The following is a 24929-nucleotide window of genomic DNA, read 5'->3' on the forward strand; positions in this document are numbered from 1 at the left end:
TTGTCTTGTTGGTTGATGAACTTTAACTTTACAAGCTTGAAATAAAACTTTCGATGCGAAAGAAATAAAAAAGGAAAATCTTGTATCATGGATTTTCCGGAACAGCATTCTTATCTTGGATGATATTATCGCAATGTTTCAGTCTATTTAACCTTCGACCTTCTTTAGGTGCGCCTTGTCGAAGCCGAGAATTGTTCTGTCAAATTCAAAAATCTGTACAAAATTTGGATTGAGACACTTTATTTAATCCATGGGGGTAGCTTGCTCTCGTTCTGTCAACCAGGACCAGGTAGATGTCTTGAATATTTCATAATTATAGCTGTAATAGCGTTCCCACCGTGGAGTAAACCGCCATGTTGCAAACAAGTTGTATTATATTACGGCCGGGCAACTTCGGATATTCTGAGTAGAGAGATGAGTAAGCGACATCTGAACTGATGACAATGTAATGGAAATAACAAAGTGTTTTGATAACAGAAGAATTTTTTGAAATAGGACTTCAGTCTGTAGTGGAATGGGGACAAAAATGGATGGTAACGTTGAACGCTGCCAAGACAAAACTCGTTTCTTTTAATAATTATATGAAACTTTACCAGCCACCAATAGCTATGGCTAGAGATATTTTACCTGAGAGCACTTCGTTTTACCTGAGAGCACTTGGCTTAACGTTCACAGGAACATGAGTTGGAATAGATACATCGAGATTATTACTGCTGCAAAGAAAGTGGGCTCTCTCTATCGTGCTAGAAAGTTACTTACGCTTGAAAGTATCCTGTACCTCTACAAAGTCACCATTCGCCCGTGTATGAAGTACTGCTGTCACATTTGGGCTGGTGCATCTGCTACTAGTCTCTCGCTCCTGCACAGGATCCAAAAGAGAGTCGCCAACCTAATAGGTCTCGAACTGTCATCTAAACTTCAGTCCCTGTGCCACCGACGAAATGTTGCATCCGTCTGCCTGTTTTACACGTATTTTAATGGTGGATGCTCTGACGAACAATAAGCCCTTGTGCCCCCTCGACAAAAGTACCCCTGAAAACCCGACAAGCAGCGAAGTCCCACCTCTACGCAGTTGAGATCCCTAGATGTAAGAAAGCCTTTTACTCTAATAACTTCTTCCCCAGAACTGCAGGACTTTTGAATTCTCTTCCGGTTTCCTGCTTCCTCAACTGTACTGCCATGCAGAAGTGCAAGTATAATGTGAACAAAGACATTGCTGTTAAACTCCCTACATATTACCCCTGCAACTTAGGTCCCTGATAGTAGCCCACTACATCAAAGTGGCAACGTGCCTTGTTTGGGGTGAAAATGTAATAAATAAAATAAGGAGTGGAATTTAATGTAGAAATAATTAAGCCGGAAATATTTAAAACAATAAAATGTTTAGAAGGATGTTTAATAATATAGGATTCGAATGTTTAGTTTTGATAAAGAAATATACGTGACAAGAAACCAAGCAAGGATCTTTGATTACATAGATACATTGCGTAACAAGTTTGGAGACACCTTAGAAAGTTAGTTAGTAGAGAGTCTGTAAGGGGCGGTTGAGAGAGACGGTGGGCAATCGGGACAAATCCCCGGCAGAGGCAAGATCAATAATTAAGATGTAGACAGGACTGCATCAGCGTTCAAACTTTCCAAGATGGGAACAACATTTTGAAATAAAGGTTGCCGAAAATATCAAGGTCTGTGTTCGTGGTAGAATTTCCATCCAATAAGATCAAAGATCAGTCAAGTGTGTTCCCTAATTCGCCGAATGTTGTAACCCTATAGAACAGTATTCGTCTCTTTTGTGAATGTATGTCTTCCTTTGTCTGGCAAGAGACAAAGATGTTTATTCGTCCCTTATTTGTTGTTAGATGTGAACGTATACCAGATAAGTTGTTTTGTGACATTTTGAAAACTAGGCGATCATACGGGTGTATGAAGAACAGACGTACATTCAATAAAACACTCGTTATATACACGTGTATATATGTGCAAAATATATACACACTCACACGGAAATACGATAGTTGCACATGAAGAAAGTCGGAGGTTACATCGGTCGAAACGTTGTGAGAATACAATTTAAAATGAGAACAGCTATCCAAACAATTCAAAAATACAAATGATCAATGGAAAAAATGTAAAGTAAAAGTAAACGTAGTTCACGACATGAACTGACGACTTAAGTGTCCCAAGTTCGAATCCGTTTCTTTCCACGAAGTCACTTTCGCTTAGGATGTTGGCAACCTTCATATGGCCCCCTGCTGTAAGTAACCGATGTCGTTCTAGAAAGAATTCTTACGAAGAAAATATCAGGAAACCGATGCCAACAATAGAGTTTTGGGATTTATACGATACTAGTGAAGGGGGGGGGCATTCCGGCGTTGTCCGGTCGTAAAATACGGTTAAATAAAAGAACAGAAACGGGACCTGGGTGCCATCAACTAGTAGCGAAACCGAAAGTAAAATTTTCTAAGCAAAAATAAAAAATGCCTCGTGCTGGGTGCGAACTTGCATAACTTAGGTTTAGTAACCGAACACGTTACTCACCGGACCACGACGACACAAATGTAGCGCTTAGCTTTTTAAAATCAAACAACGAATCGACCGTTCGCGCATTCCCGATTTACAAACAACGTCGAAACCAAGTGTTTTACCTGACCCCCCCCCACTTCAAACAAAACGATTTTACATGAAATAATTGACGATTTTTCTCTAATTATTTGTTTTCCTTATACGTCCGAGAAATCGCCTTTCCTAACGGTTCCACATCCGTGCCGGTTCGATGCGGATGACAAAAGTTTTTAGCGGACATACAAACACACAAACAAATACACAAATAACTGTGATTTATATAATAAACGATAAAGATTATGATCTCAAGAATTCTGTAAGATAATACGATAAATGTTAACTGATTTATGCGCAAATATTGGAATGTTTATTGTTGAATCGACATACAGAGTGATTCACCTTCAGCAAAAAAAAAAAAAAAAAAAAAAAAAAATTCACAGTCTTCTCTGCGATCTAATCATATATTGTACAAATAAACTTCCGTCTGTGCCTGACTTGTTCACCAAGTTACAATTATGAATGTTCAAGACTCTTTGTTCTATTGACATTCAATGCTGTGGGGGTAACTTTAGTGATCATCTCATCAGATATGATCTTACATGAGCTATACTAATCAGATCTTTACACCCTTCCCCCAAATTTTATCCCTAAGGATATTCCAAAGATAACCTCTATCAAAACAGTCCCCAGAGAATTCTTGAATTGAAAGCAACCACCACAGCTAAAATCATAACAATACAAAGAAAAATGTGTCACGGATGGTCTTATGAAACAAAGACTGCTTAACATTCATAAGTGAAACTTGGTGGAAAAGACGGGATGAACTGACGTTTATTTATATTATTTCGACAATTTTAGTTGCGGAATTTTCATTTCAAATGGTGTATTTTCAAAAAAGTTCTCGTTATAATATTTTTACTTTATATACCATTTTTAAAGTGCGTTTTTCGCTCTACCTAATCGTTTAAATTACAATTGTTTTTTAAAAAAATCTTCTTTTCAGAACGTTAAATACAAGATGGAAAAAAAGCTAATTTGCACAATTTTCTTATTTTAATTCAAGTTAGGCCGAAAAACTGCTGAAACAGCTCACGATATCAACAAAGCGTTTAGCTCAGGAACCACTACTGAATGCACAGCACAATGGTGGTTTAAGAGATTTTGTGGCGGCGATGAGAGTCTTGAAGATGATGAGCGTAGTGGTCGGCCATCGGATGTCGACAACGATCAATTAAGAGCCTAAGTCGAAGCTAATCCACGCACAGCTGTTCGAGAACTTGCGTCTGAATTAGACGTAATGCATACGACGATTTCCAACCACGAGAAAGATTGGAAAGACTAAAAACGTTACGAATTGAACGACAGCTAAAAGAAACGCCGTTATAAAGTGTCATTTTTCCTTCTTTTACGCAACAAGAACGACCTGTTTTTTGACCGACTTTGACTTGCGATGAAAAGAGAGTTCTTTATGACAAACGGCTCAATGGTTAGACGCCGACAAAGCACCACGACACTCTCCGAAACCAGAGTTGCACGAAAACAATGTCATGTTGACTGCTTGGTGGATTGTGATCGGTCTCATGCATTACAGCTTTTTGAATGCAAGCAAAACTATTACTGCGGGGAAACACTGTCAATAAATGGATGCAATGCGTCAGAAACTTCGATAATAACACTCAGCATTAATTAACAGTTCTCCTCCACAACAATGCCCAAAGGCACGTTGCTAAACCGACCTTGTAGAGGTTGAACGAATTGGACTACGAAACTCTGTCTCATCCGCCATACGCTCTATATCTCTCACCAACCGACTACCACTTTTCAAGCATCTCACCAACTTTCTGCATGAAAAATACTTCAAAAACCTAAGCGATATAAAAAAAAAAATGCCTTCAGCGACTTTCTCTCCACCAGAACGCAAGATTTTTACGATACTGGCATAAATGTACTTGTTTTGTGTTGGCAAATGTGTGTTGATTCTGATGGTGCTTATTTCAATCAATAATGCTTTTTTTAGCCGATATATGTTCACCTGAATTTGAAAGTTCAAAACCACAAGAACTTTCTTGTCAACTTGATGCCAAGTCTGGTCATATTGTAAAAAGGATTGTGAATTCTGTTAACAATTTCATGGGTGGCTTTTTCCCACGACTTTCGTAATATATTATTTTATTTTTAATTATTATATTAAGATGGCCAAAGAATTCAAAGTCATGTAACCTGGTGACGTCATTGAAATTAACTCTGGTCACAAATCTAAAAAACAACAACCGGAAGTAGATAACGTCTAATGACAAAACCGAAAGAAGATAGATAACTAGAGAACCAACAAATGAAAACAAAAAAGGCAAAAAAAATTCAAATCTATATATATAGAAGCGAAAATGTGTGTGTGTTTGTGTGTTTCGCAAAAACTTTCGACACGGGTCACGGATTTTCACGAGATTCATATCATTTTAAAGTTCCACATTTCGGCCGACAAATATCGAAAAATTGGCCATAAACATTAATTCCTTCACCCTAAAATCATCACTTTTCTACAGGGAGGGGTCAGAAAAAACCGTCCTCTCATGACAAGTTCGCTTCTACGCATGCGCAAATGACGTCGGAACATGATTTAGTTTGAATTAAAAAAAAAAAAAACGACACAATTTCGTCGACGTCGTCTTAGCTAATTTGCTTAGAGGGCGGCGTCATTATCTAAAGGTTTTGGGTTCGAATCGTGGTGTGATGCGTCTTTTTTTCGATTTTTTAAATTTTAATATTGAAACAGGGTTATTTAAGCCAGTGTTTTTTTTTGTTTTTATTTTTCACATTTTTTAAAGAAATTTTAACGTTTTTTTTGTTTTTATTTTTCACATTTTTTAAAGAAATTTTAACGTTTTTTTCTGTTTTATTTTTCCATCACATTTGCATTTTCTTTTTTTGTTTTTTCGATTTTTACATTTAACATCGTTCGTTTGCCTTACGTTAGTTTTTTTGGGTTGTTTTCTCGATTTTTTCAAGTTTTAACATTTTAATATTTAAAAATATTTACTTCGCTTATTCTTATGTTTTGAGCACACACTCCTGTAAACACCCGTGCAACGCCGGGTACCCCCCGCTACTATATAATAAATCAATGTTACTAAAAGCAAGATAAATTGCTCTTCTACCTACCTGGATAAGTGTTGTGTGTTTTAACAAAATCTAAAACTTTTATTCGTAAAAGAACTTGTGTCGAGCTATGAAGATAAACATGCAACTAAAATGGCTGATAAAACGAGCGTCAAAAATGAATTCAAAATTCGAAAAATAAACAAAATTCTGATAGAAATCCAACCAATAAGTGTCACTATGACACTTCCTATCAGTATATTGTTTTTTTTTTTTTTTTCGAATTTTGAATCAATTTGGGCGCTCCGAAGAAAGAGTGTCGTCAAGTGAATATAACAAAGTAAGATTGTTAGAAGTTTAATTATTATTACAATTTGAAATTTCATAACGATATTAAAAAACAAAAGTATCATCATATATATAAATTATTTACTACATAAATCGTAAAAATGAGTTTCTTCTTCTTCTTCTTCTTATTATTATTATTATTATTGTATGCTTGCATAATTTGACCCGAATTCTCGTGGATTCCTATCAAGCATGGATCGGGCGCGACCGGCAATCATCGGTGTCAGCCGAGCGTTGTTCAAATGTTGAAACGCTAACTCGACTTTTTATTTTATTTATTTAATTTTTTTGTTTTTTCTGTTATGTTTTTAGTAATTTTTAAGGTGATATTAAGGGGGCGGAGTGACTTTTTATTTTCTGATTATTACTTTTTTTTAAATTGAATTTTTGGGAGTTTGATTAGCCAATGAAAAAGCGCTATCTAAATGGAAGCAGACGACATTTGAATTGAAAGCAAGCGACTAAACCAACAACAACTAAAAAAGAAAAGCTGACAAATATATTTTCAAACTCGCCAAACAGAAAAATGACAAGCAAGAAAATAAATCCATACATGTTAGAAAAAGAAATGAAAACATCGATGCAGACAATCTCATATCGTCACGAGAAGAAATTGCTGTCCCCCAAAATGAGATGCAACAATTATAAACACAAATGTTTATTTAAAAAAGATCGTGTGTAAAAGATGGTTTCTTCTAGAGATGTACAAATGGGCAGTGCCACCAAAAGAACTTGACTGAACAACAAGTCTTGAAAAAAAAACACAAGAAAAAAATACGGTTAGAAAAAAAAATAAACAAACAAGAAAAAACTTGCACTTACATCTAACAATTATACGGTTAAAAAATCTTTTCTTGGAAAAAAAAAAACTTTCTGTGGGTAAATATTTTGCAAAAAAAAAAAAAATTAAATACTAAAATAAAATAAATTAAATTAAAAAAATTAAATACTAAAATAAAATTTCATTTTTCAAGGTAGTTTTTTTTTTTTTAATTATTTGCATTTGTATTTTTCCGGGTTTTTTTTTTGTTTGTTTGATTTTTTTGCGTTAGTCTGCGTCTGTTACGACGCTCGGCTGACGACGATGATTGCCGGTCTCACCCGATCCATGGTTGATTGGAATTCACGAGAATTCGGGACAAATAATGCATCATCATCATTTAATAATAATAATAATAATAATAATAATAATAATAATAATAATAATAATAATAATAATATTATTATTATTATTATTATTATTATTATTAAAGTTTTTCTTTAATTATATGTTTGTTAATGTCAAAAAAGCGGCACGAAACAGTTAAAAAATGTTTTTAAGCTCGCAAAGAAAATGGCAATATTAGTAAAAAAAAACAGAGAAAGAAAAATCCACACTATAATTAAATTCTATAACAAATTTTTGCAATGTTTTAATATTGTTTGACATATTTCTGCACTAATAACTTTCTTTATATAAACATTATTTGTTTGAATTTAATTTTTTTTTTAAATTATCGTTCGTTTTTCCGTTAAACTAATTTATCGTTTGTTATCGTTTTAAAAATTATTGTTGGTTTTGATTTAAAAATATTGTTCGTTTTGATTTAAAAAAAAACATTGTTGTTCGTTTTGATTTTTAAAAAATATTTATTTTTGTTTGCTTTGATTTTAGAAATATTAATCGTTTAATTTTAAGTTGATTGTTTAATGATTGTTTAATGATTGTTTAATGATTTTTTAATGATTAAATCATATTTCATGTTTTGCAACATTTGATTGTCTTCTGCTTCAAACGTATTTTACATGCGTATTTTTTTATTTTGAATACAGTTCAGTTTTACTATAAATCGAATTGTGTTTCTTTCTTTTTTTTAATGTAATTTATTGGTAAATAATGAACGTATTTTAGTCTTTAAAATCCATGAAACCACGAAATGTTTAATTACTTCTGACACGTAAGCACACAACTTTTTGAATTCTTATTTATAATCAATACTAAATGAGTTTCAGTACAAATCATCGTGTTCTTTATTTTTCTCTTTTTAATGCAATTTTAAAATTTTCTTATGCTTTTTATAAAATGTTTGGATTCATTATCGACAGTCTGACTGTTCGACAAATCTTGCTTCCTAGGACCTCAGATATGACGTCATTGTTCAGCCAACGAGCCGCAATAACATATATTACGAAGGCCACGAGTTTTACTATCCATGTATGAAAATGATATTCGATATTTTTTCATTCTTTTTCACGATAAACAAGGCGTATTGCCACTGGGAACATAAGGGACTACTATTTCGGATTATGTCCAACAGGGGACTATGGGGGAATTGAGCAGTGAGATGTTTGTTCTCATTACATTTAAACTAATGCAAGTTAGTTCTGTCAGAGAATTCCAATGCCTACTAGTCTGAAGCAAGAAACTATGAGACTACAAGGCTTTCCAGAATCTAGACTTCAATAATTAATGAGTTGAATTTTGCTGCTTGGCACGTTAGTCGAACTGTGTACGTAGATCAGGCACAAGTCCTATATGAATTCAACCAGAATACATTTCATTAAAATACTTGTAAAACAACATACATAATAGATTGCAAGAAGTTGCTCGGCATCCTTTTTCTGAGAAAGAGTTTTCACTTCGAAGCTTTGTAACTTTCTATTGAAATAAGGAAAGATAACTCTGGAGATTTCACATTAAAGCCATTGGAAAGAGTAAGATTTAATAACGATTGCGTTCGTCAGTATTGATCGCTCCTAATTGTTCAATTCTGTCACATAACCAATCAGCCAATCGAAACTGTGCACTGTTGAAGATTAGCGTGTGTCCAAAACAGAATAATCAGCCGATTCATTAGGCAAGAGGAGGGCCTAGATAAAACTACTTCTGATGAGCCAATACGCCAAGACACCTGCTGTTGGTGAAATTAGTTGGGTTTTTTCATAGCATCTTGATACGTAGATATGTATTAGGTTGTCCAGGAAGTCAGTGGGGGTCTTTAGAAGTTCAAGTTTCAACGCGTTAAGATATATCAAATGAATGAAAGATGTAATGAATTTACACTTCCGGTTGCAAGGCGTAGTAGATAAAATACTTGGTAAAATTCGGCTGCAAGTTACACTCTTCTGGAAGTTGAAGGTTCAATCCCCGGTGCGGGCAACACTTAAAATTCAATTGCGAATTACTTGGGACTTCTACTCGGTCATGGCTGACGGAACGAAAGCATGTTGCTTCCGTGGATTAAGTAAAGGGGCTTGTTAGAAATTCCGTGCAGATTTCCGAGTTCGACAGAAGATTCCCGAGTTTAACGAAAAGATTCTTGAGTTGGACAAGATACACTTGAAGAAGGTCGGTGGTTACATTGAACGAAATGTTGTGAAAATAACACTCAAGATGAGAACACCAGTCTGAAGAATTCAAATAATACATATGTCAAATATAGACGGATATAATATGGTTACGTTTCCGGTTAGAGCGTACTTCAAACTAACTCTGTTCATTTTCTCTTTCAAAATGCATGATTGTAAGACCTACTGATACATTTTTATTTCCCCGCAGCCAAACCAACAACAATGCTATCTGTTTTCATCATCATTTTGTATGAATCTGAAGCATGATGAGGATGTTTTAGCTGACGGAACGCAATTGGTCCGCTTTAGTTTGATATGCTTTGATTTACGTATGAATGAGGCTTCGCCCATAAATAGCCGATATGTATATATATATTAAATAGCATATATATATATATATATATATATATATATATATATATATATATATATATATATATATATATATATTACTAGCATTACAGTGAATGCATAAGACTGGAATGTGTTGACTGCTACAAGATAATGTCAAATTTTTTGTTGGAGCAAAATATATGATATACACATCCACACAAATCACACACGTACAGACACACTCAAATACACACCCACATACATACACACACATACACACACACACATATATATATACATATATATATATATATATATATATATATATATATATATATATATATATATATATATATATACTAGCAAAAGTACCCGTCGTTGACTGGGTTCAAAAACAGCCTACAGAAAATGGACTCTGATTTATGAAAGTGATAGGTTATGAAAAGGAAGGGTTTTAAAGAGATAGCTTCGAATTTGGGGGCATCAAAAACAAAGCAAAATATGATGAAAGTAAAAATAAAATAGATAAACCCCATAATTTATTATACCAAACTTGTTCACAGTGAAACACTTATCACAATATTCTGTGGATCTATATTAAAAAAACCTTGTTAAACCTTCTGACATATTTCCATTCTATGGAGGTCAGGCGCGAACGAATACCCCATAATTTTATTATACCATATTTCTTCAAACTGAAACATAATTATCAAAGTATACTTACGCAGATAGATATGACAAGTCTTTATTAAAGTTTGTGTCTATTTCCATTCTATGGAGGCCAGGCGCGAACGCAAACCCCACAATTTTATTATACCATCCCTATTTAAGTTAAAACTAACTTATCAAAGTATTCTTATGTACATCTATATCAAAAACACTTGTAAACGTTTTTTTTTTTTAATCTTTAATTTTTTTATTTCTCATACTTTGTGGACCAGGCACGAATGCAGACCCCACAATTTTAATGAACCACCGTTCTGCAGGATCAAACATACACATTCCTGTGTCTCGATACATCTTCTATCATTATATGTAATCAGTTTTTTAAAATAGTCAATCATATAGGAGCCTATTCGTGACCAGACACACACACACACACACACACACACACACACATACACAGTATTCATTCAGCTTTATATATATATATATATATATATATATATATATATATATATATATATATATATATACGCACATACCCCCACACACATATATGTATATAGACTCTTCACTGTTCATATGCTGTTTACATTAATAATCTATTTTAAAAACCTTTGATTTTTTTTATTTTTATCCAAATCCTGACTTATTAATCCACGTTATATCTCACATTGCAAACATATCCATACACATATACCTCCCATATGTGTGTGGATAGTCGTATGTGTGTATGTATGTGTGTATATTTGTGTGCGTATGTGTGTATATATATTTGTGTGTGTATGTGTGTGTGTGTGATGACGCGGATAATCTACTTTCTCTTCTCATATGCACCATCAACCACCACAATCACCTCCATGTTTCACTCTCCTAATAATCTGATCCCGGCTAAGAAAAAAAAATCCTAAAATCTGAGCATCTAATCTTGCCAATCTGCGGATGACATGCACTAAATATAAATCCGGTTCTCACGTGGTTATCGTTTTCTTGTCACGACATCCAATGATGACATTTCTGAAGCGCTCATCTTCGTCACAATTGTCATTCGCTCTTTCTCTGACAGGTTTTGCTATCAAAAATAAACGAGTCCCAATGTTTAATTCGCTACACAAATGATAGTTTGGATGGATATATTTAACCTTTACCGTGCTAGAAAATTCTCACATCTAAAAGTATCTTCAGAAAACCACAATTCCCATGCATGGAATCGTGTTGCCACATCTGGATCCATCACATACGTGCCACATCTGGATCCATCACAAAAAGTACCAGAAGTGCTATGTGTTCATTGGAGCACATTTCATTCAAGTACTAGTAAAACAGTCACAGGGATGAAATATTGTGGCGATGGGACAGAGGTTGGAGAATGACCAATAGTGCGGGACCTAAAAGCTGAGACTCGTTTTTGGACCCTCAATAGTGCGCGACCTAATCTGAGAGTACTCTTAGATAGGGCCCAAAAACGAGTCTCAGCTTTTAGGTCCCGCACTATTAGTCAATCTCCAACCTCTGCCCCATCACCACAATATTTCATCCCTGTCACTGTTTTACTAGTACTTGAATGAAATGTGCTCCGATGAGCACATAGCACTTCTGACAACTCGATATATTTACTTCCAACTAAACTGACCAACGTAAAACCTTCTCCTCTCATAGTTTTGCCCCTCTTTCATTTGATAGTTTCTTCCCCTCTTTGTTCGCTTTCATCTTTTTTTCTAACCTTGCCGTTGTTTATCACATTAGCAGCTGCCAAGCGGATCGCAATTATATTTTTATAATTCAACATAATAAAATCCTTCTTAGATAAGAGAATAATCCAGGTTGTCCGCGACGGTCGTGCATCTAAACAATATGATATAAATGCGGGAGTGCCTCAGAGCCTATCCTTAGACCTTTATTATTCCTAATATTCATAAATGACTTGCCTAATAACTGTCTCTGAGATGGGTATATATGTTGATAACACCACGCTCTATAACAGGCACGGCAGGAAAACAAATGAACACATATCTAAGGAAATGGCAGAAACACTAGAGGACGACTTCCAATCTGTAATGGAATGGGGACAAAAATGGATGGTCACATTCAATGATGCTAAGACTAAGCTTTTTTTCCTTCAATAATTACAAGAAACCTTTGCCTCCAATAGCCATGGCTAATGATACATTACCCGAAAGTACTTCTTCTAAACTCTTCGGCCTAACGTTCACAGGAAACATGACTTGGAACAATTACATTGAAAGCATTGCCAGGACCGCTACGAAGAAGGTGGGCTCTCTCTACCATGCTAGAAAGCTACTAATGCCTGAAAGTATCCTGTACCTCTATAAGACCACCATTCGCCCATGTATGGAGTACTGTAGTAATATTTGGGCTAGTGCATCTGCTACTAGTCTCTCGCTCCTAGACAAGGTTCAAAAGAGAGTCACCAACCTGATAGGTCCTTAACTGTCATCCAAGGTTCCCACGACGAAATGTTGCAACCCTCTGTCTGTTCTGCAAGTATTTTAATGGTGAATGCTCTGACGAACTGCAAACACTTGTGCTGCCACAACGTAAATACCCCCGACAAACCTGACAAGCAGCAAAATCCCACCCCTACAGAGTAGAGATCCCTAGATGTAAGAGAGCCTTCTACTCCAGTAGTTTCTTCCCCAGAACCGCTAGACTTTGGAATTCCATTCCGGCTCTCTGTTTCCCCAACTGTACTGACATACAGAAGTTCAAGTGTAACGTGAACCGACATCTTGCTGCCCAACTCCCTACATAGTATTCCAGTAGCTTATGGTCCTGGTAGTAGCCCCCTACATCAAAGTGACAATGTTCCTTGTTTGGGGTAAAAATGTAATAAAAAAAAACTCCAGAAAAACAAAATCTCTGACTCATTCTATAGATATCAGTTTTACTCTGGGTGTGTGTGTGTGTGTGTGTGTGTAACACCATCAATCCTCTAAACGCCAACGGCCACATCTTATTATATATTCACTGTTTTAAAGTCTATTTGATTTCTAAAAATCAAACTTCGTCATTGTCTCGATTTATACATTCGTTGGTGATCATATAACATACACAGCTGGATATAAAATATTTTGTTTATTCAAAATAACATTTTCAGTTTTAGAATGACAGTTTCAACATTAGTGACCGCATACGTGGCGGGGTGGTGGTGTGGAGAAGAATGTGTTGCTTAGCTCACCTGTTGTGGTTGCTGTCTTCTTTTTCTCTATTGTCTGCCATCTCAACATTACAACATGCATTGTCTTGAAAATGTGGGCCAATCTTCCTTACGCAATCTTCGGGGATTCTACGTCCAACATTTTGACCTTCTTTGACGTCATTCCCAGGCGTCCGTCTCCAGGCTTCTCATCGACTTTCCTTTGACGTCACTCCCCAGGGATATGGATTATCCAACAATCTTAGTTTTCCTGCAGGACCATGTTCGTCACTTAGCTGACTAATTCATCTCCTCGTGTCAGTTTCTTAAAGCTTTCTTGATCGGATCCAAGCTGCAATGTGTCATCAACTGTCGCAAATGCAATACTGTCGGTAAACTGTAAATTCTTGTTAACTGTAGGCAAACTCATTCCTACCCCTTAACAGTCAGTAAACTAACTCTAAACATATTGATCTATGTCAAGCCCTTTGTCCAAGTCGCTGTTACACCTTGATTAACAATCCTATTTTTAAACACCTTTGTGTTCCTTAGTTAATTTACCCCTCCCCTTAATTGTCTTTCTATTAACCTGACTTTCTATACTTTTGTTCTGCTGTTTAACTATTTCCTCTTTTTGCTATTGTTTTTGGTCTTTTTTCCACGGTCTAACCCTTACAGAGGAGGATGTCAATCATAAATCTAGTCAGCAACATGTACTACATCTAAATATCTGCACAACATCAAAGAATCATCAGTTTACAACGAATCCATTGTTTTTCCTTTGCCGCGATGTTTCCGTTTATAGGACACGTGGTTTGAAAGCAAAACTCATTTAGATAACACCGTTTTAAAAAATGCATTTCAGTTGACCCGTGAAGTTTCTCACGGTTCCGGCGCGTATCAATAATTACTGAAAGAGCGGCTTTCTTTGAAGAGCATTTGATATTGGAGAGAGGCTTTCTTGATTTTAGAAGAAGATTAAATGATCTTTGACTTGTCCTATGTGGCAAGGTGGCGAGGAAAAGTAACAGTAAGATGATGTTTTATGCAAACGAATCAGATTTGAATTCTCGTTGAAGATGTTCCAAGGTTCAAGAGAAACAGAAAGAAATTCAATTTATTTTCGTCGATATCGTCTCCGCTGAGGAGAAGAGATAAGAGATAACTAGACTTTCCGCTAATTTCGGATAGCTCCATTTTTACCGTATCAAACAAATTGGATAAACATTTGGGTGTAATTTCCAAGGGAGCGGGAATAGTAGCGTGGTTAGCCGTACAGATGGTTGACTCGGTGCATCATGTTCAAATTTTCTCGGGTTAGTCAGGCTAAAACTATAATTCTCCAAACCAACTTAAAGTGCTCGCCAATAGTAAAACTGATTTTCGCAGACATAGAACAATGAACCCCTTTCTAAATTTTCTTTCATGATTGTCTTTTATTTTAATTAATTTATCTATATACAAATAAAGCTGGTGTTTTCTCACTCTGATATTGATATTAAAAGCCTACTTTTTCTATTTAAAAAATATTAAAACGAAAAAACAAATGGTAATTAATTACTTATCCATGTTTTATGGTTCATTATTAGATAATTGATTTAATTTAACTTAATTCTATTTATGCATAGAATTTAATATTTGTGTGCGTGTGCGGTTCCTTAAACAAATACACGTTTCTAATGTATGTATATACTCAACAAGTCTATTTTATTAAGCTCAATGAAAATGTATTTAAACATTCAAAACTTACCCGAATAAACACTTAATTTACATTTATATTATTTAAATTACTGCGTCTTACACGTATTTCATTGTACATTTTCTGACTATTCTAGTCAAATTAAAAGCATTTTTATAACCGAATAATCCCGATTAAATCTGAAACTCCTTTTAGCATAGCTATGTCTCATTCACATTCCCCTACTGATTGAACCTATACACACTAGTATGTTTAAAATTTAGGGCGGCCATCACACACGCACACGAATACTATTCTTTCTAGTCTTCCACTACCTCTACGTTGATCCTTAAATAGCAATCCTTTCCCATTTCTATATCTAAACACATACTCAAATCCGTACCTCTGCGTTTTATTTACATACAACCAAATCTTATTTTCACAACATTTGACGAGACCTCCTGATATTAACTCCCTGTGTCCAGGAAGACTTGATATTTTCATTGCAAACTTTGTTTAGGTACAAGCTGTATCGCCTGAAGAGGTATCTAGTTACTAGTAACTAATTGACCGAAACATGCTCATGACTGTGTCTCAAAATATTACTGCTTATATAAAAACGAGCAAAGAGTCTACCTTGCTCTACTTCGGTATTGAGCACTCTTGTATCAACCTCGTTAAACTTCATTGGTTACTTGACCTCTAGAAAACAATAACCTCAGATTATATATATATATATATAAGTGAAAATGTGGGTGTGACGACAACTCTCCAAAGTATATACCCAACGAATTTTAGATCTATAGACTTCGCGCATGTATGGAGTATTGCTGTTATATTTGGGCTGGTGCATCTGCTACTAGTCTCTCGCTCCTTGACAAGGTTCAAAAGAGAGTCGCAAATCTGATAGGCCCTGAACTGGCATCAAAGCTTCAGCCTCCGTCCCATAGACGAAATGTTGCATCCCTCTGCCTGATCTACAAGTATTTTAATGGTGAATGCTCTGACGAACTGCAAGCACTTGTGCCCCCACAACGTGAACACCCTCGACAGACCCGACAGGCTGCAAAATCCCACCCTCACACTGTAGAAATCCCTAGATGTAAAAGATCTTTCTACTCCAGTAGTTTCTTCCCCAGAACCGCTAGACTTTGGAATTCCATTCCGGGTCCCTGCTTCCCTAACTGTACTGACGTGCAGAAGTTCAAGTGCAACGTGAACCGACATATTGCTACCCAAATCCCTACATAGTACCCCAGTAGTTGTTGCCCCAGATAGTAGCCCCTACACCAAAGTGGCAATGTGCCTTGTTTGGGGTGAAAAAAAAATACATAAAAAATTAAGACATATGGAAAAAGTTTAATCCGTTTTCATCCGGAAAAATGAGATACTAATTGAAAATCTGTACCTGTGGGGCGGGGGGGGGGCTCATCGGATTTTTATCTGTTTGTCAACTATTTCACGACTGCGCATCGTTCACATGACAGCTTCCCTATGTTAAGAATAAGTATTATTTTTTTTTAGGATAATAAAAATAGGAAGTGTGGTTATTTTTGAGTTTACGAAGTTTAACAAAAAACAACTGCAAAAAAAAAAAAACGTACTCACAACCTGTGCTGTATAGTTAACTAGCCTGTGTGCCCGGCGTTGGCCGGATATTTGTAGAGCAAAAAAAAAAAAAAAAGATGGTAGTAGACAGGCAGGCTCGAACCCGTACCGCAGAACGTCTTTGCTGTTGCGTCCATCACCAAACCGGAATTGGCGAAGGTTTAAATTAAGGCTAGTCAATCGAAAAGCGCTCTAGCCTTAGTTATTACCATTCTAGCTACCGTTAGATAAATAAAAAAATAGTTAATAATGAACCGACTTTAACGTATAAATGTATATATTTGCACATGCGTACAAATAACGTGTTTGGTCGACTTACACATGCCAAGTTCCAATTTATTTTTTTAATTTTGATCCTTATCAATTATTTTTACCGACTAACATCCCAGAAAAGAACGGTCCACAAAAACATTTAATCATTTGGCATGCCTCACGCCGCTCTGTCACTGCTTCTCGGAGGAGATGTACTTAAAAAAATGGAGACAGACAGACAGACAGATATAGTCAGTTTTATAAATTAGATTACTGAATGTAGACAGCTTTCAAAACTTTCAATCTTAGTATATGAGGATTTGTTAAACCTTTTAAACATGGAAATGACTGCTGGTAGTTTAAATATTTCTGAATTCCTATCAAATTTGAAAGAAACTCATTGTTTGTTTTCAGGTATAACTAAATATTAAGATGGCTGACTTGTTTACAACAAGAACGAAATGCATTGTGGTGAATTTATTTTCGGAAATCATATAAATTTAGTTTTATTTTATGCAATTTAATTAATGATTTAAATTAATCATCTATTATGTCTGTAAAACTGAGAATGTGTGTGACGACAATTCTCAACCTATATACTCAATGGATTTTCCAGCTACAGACTTGAAATTTGCTATATAGCGTATTTAGACATGTGGAAATCCTTTTAATTGGGTTTCATCCGGAAAAGGGGCTACTAAGAAGTCAAAATTTTTAAAATTGGTACGTGGGGAGGGGTCATCGGATATTTATCTGTTTGTCATCTTTTTACAACTGCGCATACTCGCTCGTGAAACATGACAGCTTCTTTATATTAAGAATAAGTAGGTTTGAAAACACTCTTTAAAGCACGTGGCAAGCTGATCTAATGGTTATCGTACTTGACTCATTGCCTTTATGTTTTGGTTTCGATCCCAGCTCGAGTATACATTTTTTATACTTACAAGATGTCTCATTTTCTGTCGTTTTTTTTTTTTTACTTCGTTTTTTTTTGTTTTGTTTTTTAAGGACTTAATGTTACATTTAATACTTAAGGTATTTCTGTTTGTAATGCATAAGAAAGCTGCATCAATTAAAATATAATATTTATGTGTATTTTACGACCGGGCAACGCCGGGCAGACTGCTAGTAAATAAATAGAAAAATGATTCAATGTTTTGTTATTAAAGTTACGTTGACACGAGAAATACATAGACACACGTGAAGTTTAGCAATATCATATCGTAAGAAAATAAGGTCGAAATTTATTAAATTTCGTAAATCATTTAAACTTAGTTTTACTTTATGCTATTATTTTATGCGTATTATTTGGATTCGTCGGACTACTGTTCTCATCTTGAGTGTGATTTTCACAACGTTTCGGTCGATGTAACCGCCGACCTTCTTCAGGTGTATCCTGTCGAACTTGGGAATGTTTCTGTAGAACTCGGGAATTTGGACAGAATTTCGAACAGAACCCTTTATTTATTCACGACTAGATAGAGGTCCTAAGTAATTCGCAAATGTATTTTAGGTCGCCCGCACTGAGGATTGAACCTTCAACCTTCAAGAGAAGGCCACTTGTACAATTGATTTTTCCAAGTACTCTAACCACTGCGCTAACAGTATTCCGATGAATCCAAATAATACGAATAACCAATCCTCATCTCAACAAATCAGAAAGGTCATATTTATGATTTCAATAAATATTTAATTAATCATAAATAAATCAAAAATAATGATTCAATCTGTTGTTTATAAAGTAACATTGACGCGAGAAATACATAGGCACACGAGAAGTTTGCAACATAACTACCGGGGGAGGGGTCTTTGCCCGGTTGTAAAATACGCTTAAATATGATATTTGGTACTCCTGCAGTATTTTACCCACCGATTTCACGATCTTAGCCGAGCGTTGACGAACGCTTTCGGCGTTAACGCCGACGAAAGCCGAGAATTCGGAGCTACGGTGCAAGAACGCTAAAAGTATGTGAATAGCAACAACATTACAAGGAAAAGATATTACACACACACACAACAAAATGGATAAAATTAATACAAAAAATTTGGATAAAATAAATCACAAACACTTACCGTAAGTAAATTTATTTTGTTGAATATTTTTTTTGAGGGGTTCATTTTGTTTTCCGATAGCTTTTTTTTTGGGGGGGGGGGTAAGCAACAGTAATAAAGACTTAAATGTTTTTTTTTTTTTTTTTTTTTTTTTGTTTTTAACAAAACGTTATTAAACAGTAACAACAATGTTTTTTTTTGTTTTTGTTTTTTTTTCAGTAATGTTTGTAGGGGGGGGGACAACAATTACTGTTTATCTTTAGTTCCGACTGGAAGATTTCCTACTGACTGTAGAGGCAAAGTAGGGAGCAAAGGGTTTTCAGAGGATGTCGAAAGAAGCTCCTTCCCAACCGGGTAGCCTTCCGCGATTTGATTTATTATGGAGACAAAAGGGTTGTGTCCAAATTTTTGTCTCCACATAAATTCGCATAAATATGTTTCCAACAACTCTCGTTTTTTTTTTTATCGCTAAATTAAATAGCTGAAATGAAAGGCTGTGCATTTTTACTTTGAACAATAAAATAACTGAAATGAAACGCTATGTGTGTAATTTCAATGAAAATTATTCGTCTGCTGCGCGTTTGTTTGAAGCGCCCTGATTGGCTGATAGAGTATCGTACCGCTCGCCATGTTCCGGCGTTTTCCGACGGATGTCGATCAACGCTCGGCTAAGATCGTGAAATCGGTGGGTAAAATACTGCAGGAGTACCTGATATTTTAATTTATCTTGATTTCGTATATATTGTTATAGAGTCGTGATTTCAAAAGCAAAAACAACAAAAAAAGTATTTGGGTACAATCAGCTGGAATCGAAACCGAAAGAAAACTGTAGCAATTAAAGCTGTTGACGTTACCACTGTACAAACATGACACGGATGTGAACTGATTAAAATTAAACCAAGATATATTTATGAAATGTATAACGATTTTTTTTTCTATTTTTCCCATTTTTTGACCTCTTAAAACCTATTTTAATCGGCTAAAGGCTCATAAAAGGTCCATCAAAAATCCAATCATTGGAGGTCACTAGCGTCGTTCTGCGACTTTTCGTTTCGGAAGAGATAGAGTTTGAAAATATGGAAACAAGCAGACAGACAGATAGACAGACATGGTGAGTTTTAAAAATTAGATATTGTTGGAAATCAGGGGCTATTTTTTTTTTTTTTTTTTTTTTACAAATTGTGCGCATAGGGCTGTGGATGAATCTGCACTTTAGGGGCGCCTCCAAACCATTTTAAAAAGACACATTATTTCTCTAGGGATTACTCTTGTCATGAAACCAGAAAACCTCACTCATTTACAGGTAAAAATGAGCAAATAACACGTGAGAACTTCAATCGTTTCCGGCGGCTGTTCAAGATTCAAGAAAGATCGAATTTCGGGCATTTTGCAGTAAACACACACACACACACACACACACACACACACACACACACACACACACACAAGTGGTAACAAAAAAAAACAACCTAATAAATCTTAAGGTGCCTTGACGAACTCCAACCCCGACAAGCAGCAAAATCCCACCCCTACACACTAGAGATCTCTAGATGCTAAACAGCTTTCTACTCTAATAGTTTCTTCTCTCGAGCTGCTTAACTTTCAGTGCCCCTCCCCCGGATTCCTGCTTCGCTCACTGTACTGGCATGCAGAGGTCCAAGTACATTGTGGACAGACATCTTGCTGTTCAACTCCCTACACAGTGTTCCTGCAAATTATGTCCCAAATAGTAGCCTCCTACATCCAAGTGGCACTGTGCCTTATTTGGGATGGAATACCAATAAAAAATATATGTGTGTGCGGAAAATGCTATCAAAGACAAGATAATTTTCTATTATACCTATTTGTATAAGTTTTTTGTGTATATTAACTTATTTTAAAGCGTTTATTTAATTTGAAACATAAACATGTCACGAGGAAATTTATTGGGTGGGTTTCTATCAGTATTTTGTTTAATTTTCGGTTTTTGGGCTATTATCTATACTCCTCAGATGAAATATTCAATGTTGGCTATTTTTGATTTGCTTAAAACTAATGCTCGTTACTACTTCTGTTTCAAAGTCAATAAACGCTTTTAAATAAGTTAAAACACAAAAACTTGTCCAGATAGTTAAAAGAATAACTTATATTGCCTTTGGTAACGTTTATTTTTTATATATTTGTTTTCTTGACAACTTTTTTTTTGTATTGGTTTTATACTGAAAAATGTCCAAACCTCAAACAAGTCGACGATTGTGCAGTATAGTGAACAAAAAAAATAAAGAGTCCAACAATAAAATAGACAAGAAAAAAATTGGTACGGAACGATTTTAAAAAAAAATGTGATCTTCTATCGACGTGTTTAATACTATTTTAAGTTTTGTTATTTAAGAATATGTGTTATTTGTCACTGAGAGATTTTATCCAAAAAAATGTCTTTTTTTTAATTTAATTATTTTTTTTTAGGTGATCTATCATTATAAGCTTTTTTTTTAATGGTAGTCACCACTTATTAAGGCCCGAAGGCCACTCGAGGATAAGGGTTATTGTGTGTACATTAATCAATGGGATAATATCGTAGTAATCGTTAGTGATGGAGATTTGATAAAGAGTCTTACTTAAGGGAACGGTTCATCAGGAATTTGTTTATGTTGGACTTGAAGACATCCAAGTTGTAGTCAGGTGGAAAACAGGCAAACGTAAGAGAGTTCCACAGACACGCACTTCTAAGAAAAAAGCTTTGTTCATGGAATCTACGTTTAGATTTAGACATAGATAAAGAATCGGGAAAATTATTGACAGTGGTTTCAGCTAGACGGGTGTTTTTCGTGAAAGATTGGCGATGGGAGGACCAGAGATTGGAGCTCAGACGAGCACTTGCCATTGAAATAACGATTAAACAAAGACAGGCTCGCAACGTCTCTTCTGTGGGAGAGAGGTTGCAGGGAAGAGAAACGGGCGTCCCCCACTAGGCTACGGAGTCTATTTTGTACTCTGTCAAGGCAGGATAGGCTGTTTTTAGCAACTTCTGTCAAGATATAGCAACAGTATTCCATCCTTGGACGTACTTGGTTTTTATATAGATATTTCAAGATATAGATATTTCAACTTGAAATTAAATAAAAATAAAACTACTGCCACCAATCTGTCAAATATCTAATTTTCGTTTTATTTGGATTCTACGAATTACTGAGTGTCATTTTGACAATGTTTCGCCCAATGTAACTTCCGAGCTTCTTTATCAGGTGTATATTTGTGCGATCGGGAAACATGACAGTTTCCTTATCTTAAGAATAAATGGGGTTGAAAACACTTTTTAAAGAACGTTGTAAATTGATCTAATGGTTATCGTACTTGACTCACTCTCTTTAGGTTTTGGTTTCGATCTCAGCTCGAATATATATATATATATATATATACATATATATATATATATATATATATATATATATTAAATAAGGTAATCCTAGATAAAAAAATTATACCAAGAGAGTGGCCTCCCTGCTTCGTGTAATATAATACGAATTCAAACACTAAGCAAACAATCAATATTAAAATAAACACGCATAAATATAGGAATAAAATTACATAAAATTATATGAAATTTGAAAAAAATAAATAAATAGGAAAAACAGGGAAAATTAAAACCAAAATAAATAATTAATAAATAAAAAATAAAAACACGGAAGTACGGGTTAAAACGGAAAACTATCTTTACATAACACCAAAAGATGGAGGAAGTGAAGAAGCATGGCTGTGGAAATCTTTTTACCCAAATACGATGATCAGCATGTTACAAATATACCATTTGTTGTAAAAATCTAATGGATAAACATCTGAAGAAGTTTGTGGGAACAGGATATTTTTACGGAAACATAAATCGTAAAATTGCGACTCATTAATGAAACAGCTGTAATCGAAAATTCTAGGAAATAAACGAAGGTTATAAAAAAGAAAACGCGAGTCTTTGAATTTTCACCAAAACTTTGCACTATATATATATATATAGATAGATATATATATATAAATATGTGTGTGTGTGTTCGTATGTATGCATATATATATATATATATATATATATACTTAAAGAAGTGAACTGTTAAGGAAAAAACATAATACTCACATGCACATGTCTCAGTTTACATTATCTGTGTGTGTGTGTGTGTGTGTGTGTGTGTGTGAGTTCGTTCCTTATAGACTCCAAAACAGTTGAACAGATTTTCTTTAAAATTTACAGAACTTTAGTCTGGAAGTAATCTTGGTTAAGTTTTGTCTCAGAATACCCCCGATAATTACCGATAATCGATAATCGAAACCGTTATTTTAATTTATCTCTCATCTTTAAAGTCATTTTTCCGTGTCGTTGCTTAGCAACAATGATAAAATAACGGACCATGAAAATTCTACTATGAATAAGTTTATAGCGTGTTGTTTTTTTTTTTTTGGTTTTTAGATGATGTGCTCTGTAGGTTCAAACTCCGCACGTAAATGTCTTAATTTCTTTTCTTTTTTTCCATTAATTGTCAAGAACTTTACAAGGCTTGAAAAATTACGTGTTTTTTTTTGTTCTTTTTTTTCTTGCATGACTAGGTCTGTAGGTTCAAGCTCCGTACATAAATTCCTTAATGTTTATTTCTTTATTAACTGGAAAGAAGTTCATATAAAATAATTTATAAAAGAAACAGTAGGTTTCGTAGAGTGCAATGTAGAATAACATATTTTTTGGACCAAGTCACTGAATGGAGGCATTTGAACCTTCCCGCCCGGGCGATTTCACGGATTTCGATGACAATAAAAATGTAGGATTGTGAAATATTTGTTGATCATCATTCAATCCTGGGCAACGTAGAGTCTCCCTACTAGTACATAGATAAACATGATATCGTAAGAAGTGGAGAATTTTTTTTTTTAATTTCGTATTTTTATGCGTATTATTTGGACTTCGGCATGCTGTCCTCATCTTGAGTGTGATTTTCACAACGTTTCGGTCAATGTAACCTCCGACCTTCTTTTGGTGTATCTTGTCGAACTCGGGAATCTTTCTGGTAAACTCGGGAATTTGGACGGAATTTTGAACAGAACCCTTCATTTACCGAAAGCCACTCGAGGATTAACTTCTAAAGAAGGTTATAAATGCATCAATTAATCTTGGGAGACTTGCTATCATTCAGACTCCAGGGAACACCACCGGTTATTATTAGTATTCCGTGACCTTGGAATAGACTTTTAATGGAATAGGCATAGATTTTCAAGGGAGATAATAAATGCAACAACAACACCCATTCAAAGTAAATTAGGATAGGTTTTAGGCAATTGTGTCCTCTTCTGTGTAAATGTATACAAACCTTTGCTTACATGACGATTGAAGAACTATTATTTTAATCTTTTATTTTATAAATAAATTGAATCGAAAAAAAAATGTCCGGAAAAAATTAATAAATAAATTGTCAATAAACTTATTTATATATCCAAATTAATGTTCTGAAAAGTTATGCAAAATATCTGGCCAAAACGCTGAGGATTAAAAAGTAAGGAGCCAAAGTTTCCTCCTTTTAAAAAATATTTCGGTCAAGGTGAAAAGATTCAAATACTTCCAGGTAAAACTACCTGGTTCCCCACTCCCCACTATCCTAGATTCGTCTAAAAGCTACAGACGGCACAATTATTCGAACACTATTTTTTAAATAATATTCTGCTTGTTCCTTCCTTCGTTAATCCGTACATTACATTCTCAGTAATTAGATATTCGAAAACGAGGCTATATCAAAGGGAGACTACTTTCATATTCTTGTCTAGAATTGTAGGTTTGAACTTTTTAAAGCCAAAGTTTGCGAATTTTGTCTTTTTTTTTTTTTCAAGCAGTTTGACGTT

The sequence above is a fragment of the Euprymna scolopes genome, chromosome 21, assembly GCF_053919585.1.
Source record: "Euprymna scolopes isolate OS-2025 chromosome 21, ASM5391958v1, whole genome shotgun sequence".
Classification (NCBI taxonomy): Eukaryota; Metazoa; Mollusca; class Cephalopoda; order Sepiida; family Sepiolidae; genus Euprymna; species Euprymna scolopes.